Below are 18,585 nucleotides of genomic sequence, written 5' to 3'. Positions count from 1 at the left end.
CTCTGTTTAACTTTAATCGGGTAAAGCAGTAACTACACGTCTTCTCCCTCTAGAAGGGTGGAATGCTACCCCCGCCGCCAGGACTGGCGGGGGGGGGGGTAGTATTCCAAAGTGTTTGTCACCTTACACATGTTTTGATAAAGCCAAACTAAAGTTAGCATTAACCGCGAGGATTATAATGCACTTAAGAGCATATGGTATGGCTATATAATAGAACAGATCTAAGGAGATGGTTCCGAAAGCTGCAGAGGGGCTCAGCTCTTGCTATGGCACCCTCACACAAAACCAACACTCTGCCTCCAGGATTGTTAAGGCCTGCCATAGGAGTGACTTATAGGTTACTATGTGTCTATATATAAGGTAGATATAGATTTACTATATCTAAGTAAGGGGTGATTACACCACCTTACCCAAGCTGAGTGATCAGCCTGTGGTGTCAGTTTGGAGGGCCAGCCAGGGCTGGCATAATACATGCTGCAGCCCCTGGTAGGCCTTGGATACACCTATGCCCTGGGTACCTATGGTACACTATACAGGGGCTCACAAATGTGACCCAATACCCAATCTGGTATGTACCTAAAATACATGGTATCAATTTAGAGAGAGAACAGCTGGGCTGTGGGTCTGATTAGCAGGCCCACAGCCACACTAAAGTCGAAAAACCAGAAAATCACAGCAAAAGTGGGGGTGACCATAGGAAGCAGACCCTACTCCTACAATGTTCATGCCTCAAGGACACAGCGCCCAGAAGTCAGTCAGTAGTGCCTCTGAGGGGGTCATGTTTACGCCTCAGGGACACAGCGCCCAGAAGTCCATCAGTAGCGCCTCTGAGGGTCAGTGTTCATGCCTCAGGGACACAGCACCCAGAAGTCCGTGAGTAGCGCCTCTTAGGGTGTCATGTTGATGCCTCAGGGACACAGCGCCCAGAAGTCTGTCAGTAGCGCCTCCGAGTGTCATGTTCATGCCCCAGAGACACAGCGCCCAGAAGTCTTTCTATAGCCTTGCTGTGTCTCATGTTGTCCCCTTCTTTAAAGAGGCCACTTCGTGGTCTCTCCCAGCTGCATCTATTGAGCTAATGAATCCTTGCACCCCCACCCCCCTAGAGAGCGATGAGCTGATGTATCCTTGCACCCCACCCCCCTAGAGAGCGATGAGCTGATGTGTCCTTGCACTCCTCAGAGTGCAATGAGCTGATGTGTCCTTGCACCCCTCAGAGTGCTATGAGCTGATGTGTCCTTGGGCCCCCACTAGTGTTCTGACATGAAGTATCCTTGCACAGCCCCCCCCCCCGAGTGCTAGCATTGAACTGCCCTTTCTGACTCCTTCCTCTGTGTCTGGGCCTCGTGTGCCAAGTCCTGATGTGGCCTGTGCATGCAGGGAACGCAGGCCTGTGGCTTTGACATGCTTTCAGCTGTTCTTAAAGAGAATCTCCATTCTTGTGCTTGAATAGACCACGAATGCGGTCAAACTGAGCCAGAGAGCGTCTCGAACCGGAACAGAAAGGAGTCCCGGGCACAACACTCAGCGTGGCCACATTAGAGAATTGGCTGAAAATGTGGCCCACGTTAGCAAAGTGGGCAGTTCTGACTTGGTAAGGACAGCTGTAGAAGTGCTCTGGCAGGGATGGAAGACAGCTTGGCTTTGAGCTTGCTGCAGGTAACATCGCAATGACCTGTCCCCAGCCCTCAGACACTGCCCCCACACTGACCTGTCCCCATCCCTTTTGCACTGCCTGGTCGCAGTGACCTGTCCCCAGCCCTCCGGCACTGCCTGGTCGCCCTGTGGGCCAGTCCGACACAGACACATGAGAAACAAACCAGGTGCTTTCTTTAATGGTCGTTTGCCATCAAAGCTTCTAACCTTTGTAAAAAGAGCGAGACGGCAGCAGAGCCCCGTAAGCAATCCCAAACTTTGCCTAACTTTATTGATTTCCAGAGAAGGAACCTGGAACCAGCTGGAACAGTGCACTCCTGTCTAGAGATCTCCCATAAACCTGTGGGTCTGAGAGGGGAGCTTTCTATGGCCCTGATTACACTCAAACCCTTGATAGTTGCACTATCTGTGATACCAAAATATTGATGGCAACTCATTTGTGCAATGAACCATGCACTCCTGCATGTGTCCCAAGTGGATTTCGGCAGAGTTTGCAGGATGAAAAATGGCCGATAAATCATTTGATCAGTGGCGATGCTAAAGGAGGCAGTTGAGACCCATGCCCAGCTCTGTCAAGACTCTAACTGGGTTCCACCACCAAACACATTGAATATATCAAGGGGCAACAACACTGAAAAAACAAGCAATGGTAAATGCATTAGGTTTCGCCTGGGGGGGGAAATAATACGTTCAGAGGTGGTGGAGCAGAGTAATGAGTGCAGAGAGAATGGTCTGAGTCCTCTCTGTGCAAGAATGAAGGTTAAGTGTCGAGCGCAGAGAATGGTGTGAGTACTCTGTGCAAGAATGAAGGTTGAGAGGTGCAGAGAGAATGGTGTGAGTCCTCTCTGTGCAAGAATGAAGGTTGACTGCAGAGAGCATGGTGTGAGTCCTCTCTGTGCAAGAATGAAGGTTGAGTGCAGAGAGCATGGTGTGAGTCCTCTCTGTGCAAGAATGAAGGTTGAGTGCAGAGAGAATGGTGTGAGTCCTCTGTTCAAGAATGAAGGTTGACTGCAGAGAGCATGGTGTGAGTCCTCTCTGTGCAAGAATGAAGGTTGACTGCAGAGAGCATGGTGCGAGTCCTCTCTGTGCAAGAATGAAGGTTGAGTGCAGAGAGAATGGTGTGAGTCCTCTCTGTGCAAGAATGAAGGTTGAGTGCAGAGAGCATGGTGTGAGTCCTCTCTGTGCAAGAATGAAGGTTGACTGCAGAGAGCATGGTGTGAGTCCTCTCTGTGCAAGAATGAAGGTTGAGTGCAGAGAGAATGGTGTGAGTCCGCTCTGTACAAGAATGAAGGTTGAGCGCAGAGAGAATGGTGTGAGTCCTCTCTGTGCAAGAATGAAGGTTGATAAGTGTCGAGTGCAGAGAATGGTGTGAGTCCTCTCTGTGCAAGAATGAAGGTTAAGTGTCGAGCGCAGAGAATGGTGTGAGTACTCTGTGCAAGAATGAAGGTTGAGAGGTGCAGAGAGAATGGTGTGAGTCCTCTCTGTGCAAGAATGAAGGTTGACTGCAGAGAGCATGGTGTGAGTCCTCTCTGTGCAAGAATGAAGGTTGAGTGCAGAGAGCATGGTGTGAGTCCTCTCTGTGCAAGAATGAAGGTTGAGTGCAGAGAGCATGGTGTGAGTCCTCTCTGTGCAAGAATGAAGGTTGAGTGCAGAGAGAATGGTGTGAGTCCTCTCTGTTCAAGAATGAAAGTTGACTGCAGAGAGCATGGTGTGAGTCCTCTCTGTGCAAGAATGAAGGTTGAGTGCAGAGAGAATGGTGTGAGTCCGCTCTGTACAAGAATGAAGGTTGAGCGCAGAGAGAATGGTGTGAGTCCTCTCTGTGCAAGAATGAAGGTTGATAAGTGTCGAGTGCAGAGAATGGTGTGAGTCCTCTCTGCGCAAGAATGAAGGTTGATAAGGGTCGAGTGCAGAGAGAATGCTGTGAGTACTCTGTCCAAGAATGAAGGTTGATAAGTGTCTGAGGCAGAGAGAATGCTGTGAGTACTCTGTCCAAGAATGAAGGTTGATAAGTGTCTGAGGCAGAGAGAATGGTGTGAGTACTTTCTGTCCAAGAATGAAGGTTGATAAGTGTCTGAGGCAGAGAGAATGGTGTGAGTACTTTCTGTGCAAGAATAAAGGTTGATAAGTGCCTGAGTGCAGGGTGAAAGTGCTTCATTGCATGGGGATTGATGTGAGTTTGGTGCTGAATGAAAACTGAGTACAGGATGAGAGATGTAGCCCTGTCTAAGGTAAGATGTGTGTGAGTTACTTCCTGTCTGCTTTCAAAGAGAGGGGTAGGGACATACCCGAGTTTGCGAACAGTTGAAATGAAGCAGATGGAACTTTACCCCTTCCAAGATCAGCGTTTCGACCATAGCTGCGATCATGTAGAAACTATTTCATAGATTGAAATATGGAGTGAAAGTGCGTTGCAGTGTTCACCGGGGGTAAAGGCCAGTCTTCCAGAGAAGAGGCATTATGTGCTCAGTTTCCATAAGGGAGCCCACCAGGGTCTGCTTAAAAGGGTCCCCCGTGTGAATATATGTAGAGATTGAACCTATGTGAAATCTTCAAGTAGACTACACAAGATACCCAAAGATTTACAAAAAGAGGGGTTGAGATATAGGAACCGCCTCCTTCACTCCTAGTGATTTCACAACAGGGCAAAATGTGTGACTATCCTGTAGGAATGCAATTACAATTCAAAGTAACTAATTTGCAGTCTATTAACTAATCAATATCTGCTACTGCTGGTAGAACTATTAACGTTTCTCTTCTTTTTAATGCAGGTGGAATCAACAACGCCTTTACTCTCAACTGGAGCAACAACACAGGCAAGTTTTCGCTTATTGTGTAAGTTTTCGCTTATTGTGGAAGTTTTCGCTTATTGTTCTAATTATTTAAACCTAAGACTCTTCTAAAAGAACCCTCTGAATACGAACCATGAGTGCTATTTGGGGTCTGAGCAACGGAAACAAAGTTTCGAAAAACTGAGTAGTGTCTTTATATATTTTGAAGTTTGCTCCCAGAGCTGTACTTGCGTCACTGGAACTGTCTTGACTAATCTTTCAACTCTGCAAAGAAGCTGCTGGTGCAAGGACAGCTCGTGAATCTTCTAGCTCAGAACTCCTTTGAAAGCAGCTGAGAGGACTACCAACGGTTTAACAAAACAAATTCACTAAACTACAGTTTCTCTGGAGGAAACGCGGACTGAGCACCAAGCACTGCTGCAACAGTAATGGTCTGGCTGTGTCGGGGGCTCTGGCTGTGTCGGGGGGGCTGTGGGGGGGCTCTGGCTGTGTCGGGGGGGCTCTGGCTGTGTCGGGGGGGGGGCTCTGGCTGTGTCGGGGGGGGGGCTCTGGCTGTGTCGGGGGGGGGGGGCTCTGGCTGTGTCGGGGGGGGTCTGGCTGTGTCGGGGGGGCTGTGGCTGTGTCGGGGGGGCTGTGGCTGTGTCGGGGGGGCTCTGGCTGTGTCGGGGGGGCTCTGGCTGTGTCGGAGGGGGCTCTGGCTGTGTCGGGGGGGCTCTGGCTGTGTCGGGGGGCTCTGGCTGTGTCGGGGGGGCTCTGGCTGTGTCGGGGGGGGCTCTGGCTGTGTCGGGGGGGGCTCTGGCTGTGTCGGAGGGGGCTCTGGCTGTGTCGGGGGCGGCTCTGGCTGTGTCGGGGGCGGCTCTGGCTGTGTCGGGGGCAGCTCTGGCTGTGTCGGGGGGGCCTCTGGCTGTGTCGGGGGGCCTCTGGCTGTGTCGGGGGGGGCCTCTGGCTGTGTCGGGGGGGGCCTCTGGCTGTGTCGGGGGGGGGGCCTCTGGCTGTGTCGGGGGGGGGGCCTCTGGCTGTGTCGGGGGGGGGCCTCTGGCTGTGTCGGGGGGGGGCCTCTGGCTGTGTCTGGGGGGCCTCTGGCTGTGTCTGGGGGGGGCCTCTGGCTGTATCAGGGGGGGCCTCTGGCTGTATCAGGGGGGCTCTGGCTGTGTCCAGCGTTGGCATAGTACATTGTTGGAAACGCATAGAGCTGGAAGTGCACAGGGCTGACGGTGTAGAAGGCACGGTGCAGTTCCTCTGCAGTGACAGGTTTCATTTGCTATGCTCACCAAAAGAGGACTTGAATGTTTGAGGAATGTTGCTCTAGAGTGTAGTGATGAAGGTCCACTCAGGAAGGTTGTATTCCAGGATGCTTTATTCATAAAGATAACAGGTTGTGAGGTACAGGACATCATGAAGATTTGTGGTAGATCAGAGCCCCACCAGGAGCTGCCTGTCAGCTGCTCAGCCCATGACCATCTGTCGCTCTGCTCCCTCAGTCCCAATATCCCGAGGCATCATCAGACTCCAACATGCCAATGAGTCAGAGCTCCGGCACTGGCAGAGCAGGGCTGGTAAAGCACCTTACAGTATAATATGCAGGATACTACATAGAGCCTATGACTTTTTCACAAATTTACATTAAAGTTGTGTTTCAAAATGCACTCTTCGACTTGATTTTTTAGGTCTCGTGGTGAACTGCGCACATGCGCAGTCAAGCTCGCGAGATTTTATGTTTACAGAGTACTACAGCAATCATGTTGCTTGACCTCAGTGCCGCCTTTGATACCGTTAACACCAGCATTCTTCTTCATCGCCTCAACCAGATGGGAATCTCGGGGAAGGCCATGCTTTGGCTCCAGTCATTTCTGGAGAACCGTTCTTTTAGGGTAGTTGAGGGTACTACCTACTCCAAAGTCTGGCCCTTGGATCGGGGTGTACCTCAGGGCTCTTCGTTGAGCCCTACTCTTTTTAATATTTATATGCAGCCGTTGGCTGATATAGTCCATTCTTTCGGTCTGGATAATAACCTACGCCGATGACATGCAATTAGTCGTGTCTATGACTCAGGCAGTCTCGTCCTCATCCAATCTAAGTAACTGCCTGGTAGCAGTGGCTCAGTGGATGGCAACCTCGCATTTAAAATTAAATGGCGAGAAAACTGAGCTTATGGTGTTGGGCAACACAACCATTCCCATACCTTTGCTAGATTGGCCACCATGTATGGGCCCTATGCCTCAATCAAAATGCCATATAAAGAGCTTAGGCATTTGGCTCGATTCCAACCTCAGCTTCATGCAGCAAGCTACTACTCTCTCTGCTACATGCTTTGGGCTAATGCGTATGCTGAGAAAGGTGCTGCCCCTTCTCCCTTTTGAAGCCCGCAGAATAATGGTTCAAGCCATCATTCTGTCCCGCCTAGACTACGGGAATTCCCTATACTTAGGTGCTCCTGCTTTTACAATCAAAAAGCTACAGGTAACCCAAAACGCTGCAGCCCGTCTTCTGTTAGACCTGAATAAACGAGACTCAGCTAGCATGGCCCTTAGGAAACTGCATTGGCTTCCGGTCAGGGCCAGAGTGCTGTTTAAGTCTCTCTGCTTTATGCACAAAGCTATGTGGAAAAATGCCCCTACTATGATCTGTTCCCTGGCAAAACCCTACCTTCCTCACAGGTCCTTAAGATCTAGCACTGCCTTCCTGGCTACTGTCAATAAAATCAGACGGACCAGATGGGGCGGGCGCTCCTTCTCTTGGAACGCTGCAAAAGAATGGAATTCTCTGCCCACCTCCCTTCGCAGTGAACCTAGCCTCCTAAAATTCCGGAAGGATTTAAAAACCCACCTGTTCATCTGATCCTTTCTTTTCTTTTAGTATGACGGTACTTAGCGCTACGAGGCCTTCGGGTTGTTTGCGCTCTACAAAACCCGGTTAATAATAATAATAATAATAACTTTCACTAGCGAGGTTAAGCCCCGCCCCTCTTTTCCATGGGCTGGCGTCACTATTCATGCTAAACGGTGGCCAGCCATTGGAAAAGAGGTATTAGTGATATACTCTTTTCTCTTTTGAAGCCGCCCCACTTGGACTGGCTTCCTTGACTTATGTGTGTTATCATCTTTATGGGTCCAAACAGATGGCCCCATAAAGAAGATAAACCTTTTATGGCAGCCGTCCAAGTGGAACGGTTCTAAAAGAGAAAACTCGGCATTGTGATGAGCGCACTTTGGGTATAATCCTGGCACGCATGCTTTACTTTTAACATTAAAAGTAGAGCGCTGGTGCCACGATTATACCAAAAGTAAAGAAACAGAAAAAACATCTATTTCTTTACTTTTAGTATAATTGCGGCATCCGCGCTTTAATTTTAATGTTAAAAGTGAAAATCGGGTGCCGGCTGCCTGGCGAGCGTTTACCCTGACTGATACGGCTTGTTTTTAAGTCTCTACTGCTGATAAATGCACATCACACTATGCGCAGAGTGCAGTATGGTGGGTGCAGTATGGTTTAAAGCACCATAGCACCCATGCAAGCAGCAGAACACAAAAACACAAGAACTGGGGGCAGATAGAGGGTCCTGCCACCAGGACGTCCCCACCCTAGCCCCGCCATTGCGTGTGTGTCTGAGCCGTAACCATATACTGTTGTGAGCCGTTTCACAACCAAGTGTGCGGATGTTATTAGGCAATGCAACAACACTCGCCACCCTCCCAACCCAGGCTGCAAACAGATTTCCAGCTGAGCCCCTCAACTACTAACCCACTTCCTGCCCCCCCTCTCTGGCCCTGAGGGTGTATCCGGGGCAACTGAACCGCGTTCAGTGCAGTTCTGTCGGGGCACCTTAGTCTGAACACAAGCACAGCTGCCCATCAGAGGAACCTAAAGGACATTGGGGTGGGGTGATAGGGCAGCCCACAGATCTGGGGGCGGTTGGCTTTCTCCAACACCCCTGCCTATCAATCTGGGATTCAACCCCTTAGCTCCAGACGTCGGTCAGGTCAGACATTTGTCGCTCATTCCGAACGCGCAAGTCTACCCCCAAAGTAACACAAGTCTGGTGGGTGTAATAATAATAATGGGGATATTTTATGTAGTGACACTACATGCACAATTGCCTGTGTGTGCTTCACTAGGACGCGTTGTTAATGCTCAACTGAATGTTGTAAGTTGTATCAAATACTGGAATGGTGACCGGCTCAGACGTGACACGGGGTGCAGTCAGTAGATCTGTGCAGCAAGTACGCGACTGACCCTGCTATCTGGTCGGCGTGTGGTTTTGTACAGTAATTTAACAGGGAACCCAGCCTGCAGTACGGTATTTAACAGGAACGCATTTCTTTATTGAGTTTTCCTATGGGAGCGCTTCGCATTATATTGTGATAATCTAAGCGCTTCAAAGTATGAACCGTGATTAACGTTTACAACCAGTATAACAAGTTGGAAGGAGCCAATGTGCAGTGACTCCGGAACGGGAAATTACCTTTATTTTGCGGGTTAATTTTACTCCCAACTATGCATGGCTTACTCTGTTAAAATATCTCAAAGCGGGCCATAAATACGATTGCATATGAAACAGAAGCCTTCCCTGATACTGGAGAGAAACGACAAAATTCACACATACAATAGAAAGGGATGGGGGTCGAGAGAGCAGGAGAGAGAATGAGACATGGTAGAGATAAAATCCGGGGAAGAGAGAGTTCATGCAGAGAGACAGTATATAAGAGAGGGAGGGAGAGAGCGAGAGACTCAGAAAGAGGGCACAAAGGTAGTGAAAAGAAAAGAGGGAACATTAGAAAGAAAATAAGAGGAGCGTGTCAAAGGAAGGTGAAGCACAGGAGAATGACGGGGACACTGATAGAGAGGCAGACAGATAGAGTAAGTGAGAAGAATAGAGAGAGAAAGAACTAGTTCTTTTAATCATTAAGCAATGTTTATCTGTCCAGAAAAAACCTTTTAGTGTGTTTTTTTATACTTGTATGGTGCAGTTCTGTTATACTTTCGTGCTTTTAAGCAATTGTACAATCAGAATAAATTTTTAACTTTGGGCCCTCTGATGATATGGAGGTGCAAGAAGAGCTGAAATAGTAACGTCACTGCCACTGTTGGGGAGTTACAGTAGAAGAATCATGGAGTTGGAGGGGGAACTTTCTACCCATGAGGCTATAGGGTTTGGAGGGGGCAAACATCAGAAAACCACCTGATGCCAGCTAAGAACTGTCTAGCCACCACCGTTGCCTCCAGGGCGCGGGAACCTCCCCTGACGTCAGCGTGCACCACCTCTCGTGGAGCGCGCGCACCGGACGTCACGTGAGTCGCGCCGCCGGCCGCTTTAAAGAAGCAAGCGGCGCGAACATGAGGCACTTTTCCATGGGGTGGTGGCGGAGCGGTTGTGAGGAGTGCAGGTAAGGAGGAGGGGCTGCTGGGGATTGTGGGGCTCGTGGCTGTGGGAGCGCGGGGCAGACTGTGACCTTTTGTTTAAGTATTGTTAATCAGAGCCCGTGAAGGGGCTCTGATTAACAGCAATACTTAAACAAAAGGTCACAGTGGGCAGTCAGGGGGGCGGGGCCGCAGGGTCACAGCGGCTGGGGAAACGAGTGGAACAGAAGGCAAAAAGGGCACAAAACCAAGGAAAAAAACGAGTGGAACAGAGGGCAGAAGGGCACAAAAAATTAGGGAAAAACGAGTGGAACAGAAGGCAAAAGGGGCACAAAAACGAGTAGCACAGAGGGCAGACGGGCACAAAAAACTAATGGCACAGAGGCAAAATCCGGAATACAGAAATATAGGGGCAGCTAAGAACAGAAGGCAGAACGGGCAGAGACACGGGCAGCGGGGGGTACAGAAGGAAAGACCGGGCAGAGAGCAAGGGTACAGCGAGGGGAACAGAGGGAAGAAAAAATGGCATGGACCACGTACAGGCAGCGGGGAAGACGGACAACAGCAGTCAGACACAACAATGAAAATACAGGCAATACAATAAATTTGCAAACTGCCCTTAAGACCCTTATTGTGGCGTTGTATGTGTGAAAATGCACCATCTTTTCACTTTTTAAAGAAAACGTTTTGAGTGCCATTTGGCGCCGCAGACACGCGCGGTTTGGTTACTGGCGCACATAGCAATGGTTGCAGAGCACAGAGACCCTCCACTGCCGCACACAGTACCAGGACTGAGATAACGAGTAAAGGCGTGACTGATGGTGGATTAAAGATGCATATGTAGAAACCATACTATCAAGCCCTGGTATTAATCACGGGCCACAAGCTTCAAAGAAAAACGTTTGATGCCAGCACTTGTTCGTTTACAAACTAAGCACTCTTTATTTTCCCAAGTAAAAATGAACCTTATGGCAGAAGTGATGAAAGAGGTAGCCGAATGGATGAAGAACAGCCGCCTGAAACTGAACTCGGACAAGACGGAAGTCCTCATCCTGGGATCCTTACCCTCCGCCTGGGACGATTCCTGGTGGCCCCCCGCCCTGGGCAGCGCACCCAAACCAACAGACCACGCACGTAACCTGGGCTTCATCCTGGACTCCTCCCTCTCCATGACCAGACAAGTCAACGCCGTCTCCTCGTCGTGCTTCAACATCCTGCGCATGCTACGTAAGATCTTCCGGTGGATCCCCACCGAGACCAGGAAGACGGTCACCCAGGCCCTCGTCACCAGCCGTCTGGACTACGGCAACTCCCTCTACGCCGGAACCACCGCCAAGCTCCAGAAGAGACTTCAGCGGATCCAGAACGCCTCATCCTGGACATCCCCCGTCGCACCCACATCTCCGGACACCTGAGAGACCTGCACTGGCTCCCGGTCAACAAGAGAATCACCTTCCGACTCCTCACCCACGCACACAAAGCCCTACACAACCAAGGCCCGGGATACCACAACAGCCGCCTCAACTTCTACGCTCCCAAACGCCAGCTTCGATCGACCGGCCACGCCCTCGCCGCCGTCCCCCGCATCCGAAGAGCCACCACAGGAGGTCGGTCCTTCTCCTACCTCGCCGCCAAGACATGGAACTCCCTCCCGACCCACCTCCGCCTGACCCAGGACCACCTCGCCTTCAGGAAGCAACTCAAGACCTGGCTGTTCGAGCAGTAGTGGACCCCCCCCTCCCTAGCGCCTTGAGACCCTTTGGGTGAGTAGTGCGCTATATAAATGCTGTGATTGATTGATTGATTGATTGAAGTGGGCAAGATCTTTAAGGGGAGAGGAGTTGGCCTAACGGCTGGGGCACTCGGTTTAAGAACTTGAAGTGGACTAGTCTGTCTGCCATTGAGTGAAACCTTCTTAGTGACAGTGCAGCAGTAGCGCCATGTGTCCTCATCTAATACCATGCCTAAGTCGGTCTGCCACGCCAGCCGTGCCTTAGAGTGTGGGTACCGTGTAATTGTCTGTGTGAGCTCGTACAGACTGGACAGCAGCCCCCTAGGTGATGCGGTTTTGATTACATGTGTAAGCTCAGGGACCTCAGGGGGTTCCGTTATGTCCCCACCCAGCAAGTCACCCAAAGCGCTGCGCACCCTATGGAACTGAAATCGCGTCTGTAGCGGAGGCTCCTCGCTGGTGCCCAGCACCTGCTCCCACGTCTTAACCACTCCGTCAGCGAACAAGTCTCCAGCTGTGTTTACGTTCAGTTTATGCAAAGCTTCAATCACTCCCTTTTCCGTGAGTGGCGGTATCCATATGGCCCAGTCAACTGGCATCACAGGTGAGTACAGCAATGCCCCACCCTGCATCTGTAAGAGGCTGTGCCATGCATGATTGGTGGCTGTTATAGAGTCCAGTATGCCTGTTGTACGATCCATTGACTGGAAAATAGTGTGCTGGAGTGTGTCTGGTTGTGCAAAGATGGTCTCCATGCGAACATGAGGTATGTTTCTGTCTCCGTGTAGCCAAGTGTGTAAATGTGACGCCCGTGCCGCTCTGTAGTATGCCTCCAAGCCCGCCCATTGTGTAAGGCATAGTAAGTGTCCACCGGAGGCGAGGCTGACCGCCCGCCCAGGCTAGCTTTGTCATCAGTTGTTGCAGTCGTGTAAAAAATGATTTGGGGAGGACAATTGGTAAGGTAAGAAACAAGAACAAAAACCTAGGGAGCAAAACCATTTTCATGATAGATATGCGCCCCTTTAGGGACAGGGGAAGCTTGCTCCAATGAAGCACGTAGTCTTCTAGCTTACTAATCGCAGTGCCATAGTTGGCTATAAAGAGGATTTCCTAATCTATGTGCAGATGTATCCCCAAATAGCAGACCGAATCCGTGGTCCACTGGAGAGGGTATTCCATTTGTGCTTCCTGCGTGAGCGGTGTAAGTGGAAAGGCGAGCGACTTGGTCCAGTTGACCTTTAGACCAGAGAGTGCCCCAAAGCGTACCACCTCCCTAAGTACTGATGATAAGTTGTTATCCGGGTCGCGGACGTACAGCAGGGTGTCATCTGCGTACATCGAAACTATAATCCTGTAGCATGGGAAGCCTATGCCTTCGTTCCCGTGGTATTCCCGCAGAGCGCAAGCTAGCGGTACAGCCACCAGGGCATATAGGAGGGGCGAGAGGGGGCATCCCTGCCTAGTCCCTCTGCTAATAGGGAAGGGGTCCATGACCAGGTCTCCCATACGGAGCCTCGCACTCGGTTCGTGGTACAACGCTCCCAACCTTTGGAGAAATGGTTGTCCCAGGCCCATACGCTGCAGCACTACACGCATGAAGGGCCACTACAGAATCAAAGGCTTTCTCCATATCGAGAGACTGCCAGTGCCTTTCTATTTGGTCGAACATGTTGGATCACTTATAAACTAGGTTTCTGCCAGGGACAAACCCCGCCTGGTCCGGGGCTACCAGTCCGTTAACAAGCAGGGCCAATCGAGTGGCCAGGACCTTGGCAAATAGTTTGGTATCGACGTTCAGCAACGACAGGGGCCTGTATGAGCTGTACTCATCGTGTGGCTTTCCCGGCTTCAATATAGTAACCAAGATAGCCTCTCTCATAGATTTGTGGAAAAAGACTCTTTTTATCATAAGTTATGTCCCATCATACACCCTCTTCAGTCACGTCCCCGAGCCCATCGTGCTAAAACATGAACGCACGAGAACACGAGCACACGAACACGAACTAATCACGCGCTGATCATGCACCTCACGAAGTTGCACACGCACTCGCCCTCCCCTAAAGGCAACATTACATCTTCATGCTCAGGGCGATTCCGCGAACCAGTTTCCTCACTTAAACCGTGCATTTCTGTGGTCAAGCCAATGCCGAGAACAAGACCCCCCCATCTGTAACCATTTCCCTAAGATCAGACCGATTCCGAGAAGTAACCCCCGCTCTGTTGAACCACGACAACCAATTCCGAGAAGAAGAGCCCCCTGAATGCTGAAACACGACAAACAGACATCCTGTCACGACTCTCTTTCTCTTATCTAAGGAACCAGCCTAGCGTTATTTCTTCACACCTTTGACTCTCTTGTGCTTCCTTATTCTGAAACATGACTCAGCCTTATTTCTTCTACCACGTGCCCCTTTTTCACGACGTTATCTCCTTTTATGATCATGACTTCTGTTTCATTGCCACATATGATCCGGGCCTACATGACTTCTGTTTTATTGCAACATATGATCCGGGCATGCATTGAAGGGAAGTTCCTTCCTCTTTTCTTGTTATAAATACTGTGTGTTCAGAATGTAAAGTTAGAGATTCTTCCGATCCTCCCTAGGTGACGGAGCTCTCCCTTAACTCGAGTTACTGAATAAAGACCCTGAATTCGAACCACCACGGACTCTGCTCTTCATACTTGAATTTATTGTTTATAGAAACTCCGTTCAAGGTAAATTACTAAAATATTTACCACAGATTGTGGCATGCTGCCCTCTACACATGTCGTCAAAGAGGGTCGACAGATGTGGTAGCAGTTGGTCCTTGAAGGCTTTGTTGTTGTATATAGCTTTATTTCGAAATATTTCATTTCATAAAAGCATTACAGTAAAATCTTTATAAGGGTAAAACACAGTTATACATGGAAAAATTTCAACAAGAATTTTAAAAATATACAACCTAGTAAAAAGCATCATTTCTGAAGACATTTGTGCAAATATACAATTATTCATTTCTGCATAAACAAAGGGGCGCATACAGGCAGTAACCGGGGCACTATAATATAAGTTGGCATCCTTACTGGAGGAGCTTCCTCCTCGCGGTTCTTATCCTCCAAGCCCACCCCAGAAATTTTGCCAGACCACAAGCAAAGAGTGGCTGAGGGTCGGATTTTAACAGCTGTAAGGCCTCCAAATGTGACCGAGTGCCCAGCCTTGTGCAGAGCGGTTTCAACCATCTGCGACGGGGAGCAGCGTAGGCTGGGCATTCAAATAACAAGTGAGGAATGGATTCTACCCTGGTTGTACAGAATGGGCAAGTTTCCACAGTTTGCCATGGTGGGTTCCACTTAGCTGTCCTTGAGCCTAAGGGCAAAACCCCGGCCCTAAATTTAAAATACAACGCCCTATCTGTTGGATTCAAGATCACATCGAGGTAGGGTTCTCTAGAGGGACGGGATTTGATAACCAAGAACTCCTTAGCTGATCTACACATATTCGGTTGGGAGACTCTCTCATTATCCACCCACAGCCAGAATATTTTCTTAAGCAGCTGTTTGGGTGGCGAGGATCTGCTAGCCCAAGCCTCACCGAGGCCTAGGTCGCAAAGGAGGCGCTTTACACCAAGGAGCCAACCGATCTTGTGCCAGCCCGGGGTTGAAAGAAGCTCACTTAGTGCATCGGCATAGCTTGAGAGCTCAGGGACATTCCAAATGCGGGCCCACAGGAGGAGGGGACGTAGCTTGGCCTGGTCAGCTATGGATCGTGTACCTGTGTCGAGTAGCAGGGGTAGGGTGGGAGAGCTGTGAGGGAGCCGCATTAGATCTTTGTGAAACTTATTCTCCAGATGGGATAGAGAATCAAGTTTCTGGGTACCCCACAATTCGGCCCCGTAAAGAGCCGCACTCACAGCCTTTGCCTTGTATATGTCGAGTATCACCCCGATGGGTTTGAGGGGTGAGGCGCGATGCTCTTTTAAGAGGGCACCCGTGACCCTCCTGTATGTCAAGGTGGATTTTTGGTGGTGCGCCTTCCAAGACATGGTGTCACAAAGTCTGATTCCCAGGTAATCAAATTCCCTGACCCTTTCTAAAGGTATTGCGTCAATTGATGGCGGGTAAACTGTCTTCCTGGGGGGGTTCAACACAAGGAACTTGGTTTTTTTGATGTTAATAGCCAAGCCCCTTGTGTCGCAGAAGCCCTGAAACCTCGTTAGCAGGGTTTGGAGGCCCTTTGGGGATTTCGAAATCAGCAGGGTATCGTCTGCGAACAGGAGCGTTGGTATCTTTCTGCCCGCCAGAGAAGGAGCATCTGCTGATTGTTGGAGAAGGTGCTCTACCACTCCGTTTAGATATAGGGAAAACAGAGTGGGAGCTAGCACACACCCCTGGCGGACGCCCCTGTCAACAGGAATCCGAGATGTTTTTTGGCCTTGCTGACCCCATCTGATTTGGGCAAAATTGCTTTCGTGGAATTTGATGGTTAAGGCTAACAAGTACGCGGGCATGCCCATGCCCTCAAGTGTGGCCCACAGTTGGTTACGTGGAACAAGGTCAAAGGCAGTCCGTAAGTCGATGAAAGCGAGATACAGACTGCCCTTGCCCAGTTTGACCACTTTCCAAAAAAGCATTAGGAATCGGAATGTCTGCTCAATCGTGCCGGTTCCAGATCTGAAGCCGGCCTGAAAGTCAGACAGAACCTTCATTTCCTCGGCCCACTGCAGGATCCTACCCAAAACTACCTTCCCTGCTGCCTTCTGGGTGGAATCAAGCAGACTTATGGGTCGGTAGTTGGCCGGATCGTCCCTGCAGCCCTTTTTAAAAATGGGGACAACTTCCGCACCCCTCCACGAATCCGGGAAACCACCACCCACCATTGCCTCATTCAGGAGTTTAGCAATGTATAGGCTCCAAACCTCGACATTGCTACGAAGCAAGTCTCCGGGAACTCCATCTGGGCCTGCCGCCTTGTTGGGAACGATGCACCTGATTGCTATCTCCACCTCCCTAGGTGAAAAAGTGGGGCCAAGGTGAGAACTATTAGCTAGTACTAAGTCACTAGGACTCCAATTAGGACCCAGTACCCCCGGGGAGTTGGAATATAATTTGGCAAAGTGGGCCCACCAAATCTCCCCTGAAATATTACATGTAATCATGGAGTCAACAGGCCTGTCCCTACCTCTAATCAAAGCCCAGAAAGCCCTTGAGTCCTTTCTGGAACCAGCCTCCATTAAATCACTCCAGAAGTTGGTTTCGTGAGTGATCTTTGCTGCAACTTGAGTCTTCTTGTAATTTTTCCTAGCTTGGGAAATCAGAGCCTGGTCTTTAGCGCTGACCGCCATAATTAGTTCACTTTTTGCTTGGCGGCAAGCGTGAGAATACCATTGATCTCTGCCCTTAGTCTCATTTCTCCGCTTGGACCCCCCCCTCCCCTCAGGAGCCAGAAAAAGATTGCTAAGTGATACAATTGTCTCCACAAATGGCACAAGGATAGGAGAGTCACGATCCAACGTGCTTGCTGTACACTTGGCTTCCATCATTATGGATTGAACTTGGGCCATTCTTGTAACATCCGAAGCAACCTTAGCCCACTTTAGTCGCCTCCCGCAGTTTGATGGAACAACTTCGTGGGATGATTTCCAAGTTGGCCGAGGTGATGCTGCTGAGGTCCCTTGGTCCCACGGGAGAGCAAGCGAAAGGATCAACGGGTTGTGGTCACTATCCGTGGATTTTTGAACAACCATATCAAGGGCGTATTCCCACAGGTTAAAGTTTAACAGCACGTAATCGATTCTGGAGGTGTGTCCAATCCTGTTGTATGTGTGTGCACCTCCAGCGTCTGACTTGCAACGACCATTAGTGGCTCTGAGAGAGTGTTCCAGGCAAAGTGCGTTGATATCAATGGCATTCTGGGTCCATTTCCTGATGGGATTGAGAGCAAGCAAGGGAATGCCTCTCTTGGCATCGTCCTCCCATGTATCCAAGATGTCCTCGCAGGCCAAAGGCTCAAAGCAACAATTGAAATCCCCGCCCAAAATGGTAAGGGAGTCAATGTTGCAGCCAGTTAGCTCCTCTTCGACTCCAGTTAGGGACAGAGGGCTCAAGTTCCCTGCCCTGGCCCCCCTTAGGTACATGTTGAAGAGCTCTAGAGTATTACCCCCCGGGCACTGCATAGTAAGCCTCAAGAGATCTGGGGATGGTGAGTTTATATGTTTTACTACTAGTCCCAGTGCTACACTTACCCAGATGATAAGGCCACCAGAAGGACGGCCTTTACTGCCTTTAGACCTGGAGGCCGGCACAGAGTAGGTGGTGAAGCCGACCCTGTGCACGGGCTCCAAGCACCAAGTTTCCTGTAAAAGGCAGATCCCGAAGGGCTCCATAAAGGAGATCCAATCAGGTTTATTAAAGTTCCGGGCAAGCCCTGCCACATTCCAGCTTAATATTTTAAGCTGGGGAACACCTGTCAAAGTCTTGCCAGGCTGTGGCTCAGGGACTGGGGAGATGGCATGGATGTCAGTGACCCTGGCAGAATGGAAAGAAGCTGCAGGTGGTGGGATTTCGGGGACAATCAAATTTACTGCAACGTGTGTAATGGGAGGACAAACAACAGAGGAAGGGTGCGCCAGATCCAGTGTGAGGGGGGCCTGTGTTGGGAACTGGGTAGGGGAGAAAATACTAGTCACACCCACACTAGCCGTCAAGGATAGTCTCCCCTTCCCCAATGTGGAACCATTGTGATTACTAGGTAATACTCTAGTTGGGGGCGTTAGGAGTCAATCGACATCCTCCAGGCTGCCAAACCCATCAACAGTTACGTTTCCAGGCCAACAACTGTTTGGGTTAAGCGCAGTGGGAAAGAAACCCCAACTAGGCTGTTGGGGAACTGTGGGCCATAAGCCCCCCTGCGGACATACAGCACGGGGAGGATAAAAGAATGATAAAGGCTTCGGGGCAATAGAGGAGCCCCAATCTTGGTTCCCAGGAGACCAGATGTGCCTGGCTGTATACACGTCGTCAAATGTTACGACTATACAGTCACCGGGGGTCGATTTCCTCGTGGTACCCACCCA

The 18,585-nt window shown here is 50.2% G+C and overlaps 1 long non-coding RNA gene across 1 annotated transcript in view; it reads left to right on the top strand.

The window, feature by feature from the left end:
- LOC147668930 (uncharacterized) overlaps positions 1–18,585 on the top strand; it is a 62,227-nt gene that overhangs the window by 19,150 nt on the left and 24,492 nt on the right. Inside the window, exon 2 of the long non-coding RNA XR_015303776.1 lies at positions 4,422–4,466. This is a non-coding gene — a long non-coding RNA (uncharacterized LOC147668930). The remainder of the gene's footprint in view (positions 1–4,421; positions 4,467–18,585) is intronic.

This window comes from Lissotriton vulgaris, unplaced genomic scaffold (assembly GCF_964263255.1).
Source record: "Lissotriton vulgaris unplaced genomic scaffold, aLisVul1.2 SCAFFOLD_313, whole genome shotgun sequence".
NCBI classification, from domain to species: domain Eukaryota; kingdom Metazoa; phylum Chordata; class Amphibia; order Caudata; family Salamandridae; genus Lissotriton; species Lissotriton vulgaris.
This window is presented reverse-complemented; position numbering and strand designations above follow the sequence as displayed.